Source organism: Pantherophis guttatus, chromosome 3, assembly GCF_059756535.1.
Source record: "Pantherophis guttatus breed Tessera chromosome 3, ASM5975653v1, whole genome shotgun sequence".
Classification (NCBI taxonomy): Eukaryota; Metazoa; Chordata; class Lepidosauria; order Squamata; family Colubridae; genus Pantherophis; species Pantherophis guttatus.
The window spans coordinates 42,369,087-42,370,290 of record NC_142065.1 but is presented as its reverse complement, the minus strand read 5'-3'; positions in this window follow the sequence as shown (position 1 = coordinate 42,370,290).

The window sequence follows — 1,204 nt, the reverse complement described above, 5'->3', positions numbered from 1 at the left end:
TACTGTTTGCTGGGGAATATTGGATTAATATCAATCTTTTGATATCAATCTTTTGAGTTTGTAATAGGTATCTGGATGGGAAATGTAGGAAAATAATTTTGAACTAGATAAGTCTTTGTCTGGTCCATCAGCTTATATTGCAAACAAATAAATTGTGTTTTTGAGCATATGCATTTACTTATTTAAAAAAGAATATTTTAATAAACTGCACCAAGCATTAATGTTGCTGTTACTAGCAAGGTAATTTGAGGTTGAAAGAAAATACTCTGCATTCACGCAAAAGACATAACATACCACGTGGGACCATTTTTCAGATACTGGATTATAATGAGTTTTGTCAAGGTAATTTCCAGGGATAAATATCCACATATTTTTCCACTTCCATTTCCTGTAAGAAATAACACAGAATAAAGGAAGCTGGGGTTTTTTTAAAAGGAAAAGAAATATGAGTTATATAATCCTGACAAAAGAAAAAAGTCCACTCATATTCCATTAGACAGAATATACTTTGTCAATTTAAGTTGTTCTCACTCACAACGATTTTAGACTACTGTGATTTCATGGTGCTAGCCACAGCTCCTTCCAAGCAAGGGCCAAGCTCAAGGTGCCAAGCTGATAACTGCAGCAAAGAGTTGTTGCTGTAGTGGAGATGTGGCAATGGTGAAATGCTACCGGTTCGCACCGGTTCAGGCTACTGGTTCCTCTGAACCAGTATTTCCAACGCTCAGCTGTGCCGCGCAATTTAAAGTCGCTAGAAAGTAGGAAATCCTACTTTATAGTGAATCTAAATCACGTGACACAGCTGATTCCCCCCTCACTGCTCTACTTACCTTCCCAAGCCTCCTTTAGGCACGTACTGCACATACGCAAGCACTACACATGTTAGATGTGCACTGTGCATGTGCGCTCAGCGTGCATTTGGCGTGCAGCACGCATGTGCCCATACGCAACACGTGTTTGGCAGCGAACCGGTGGCAAACCGGTTCAGATTTCACCACTGAGATGTGGGCTGCAAAAATGTGGATAGCCAGGAGATGGCAGTGAAGAATTATCATCACTGGGTTGTCTAGATTTTGGCAGCTCAGATGTGGATGTCATACCCAATGTTGAAAGAAATACAGGTCTGTTTGCTAAAAAAAAAAAAAAAAAAAAAGTCAAATTACTACAAAACTGCTTATAGAAAGCTAGAGTTCCTTATTGTTTC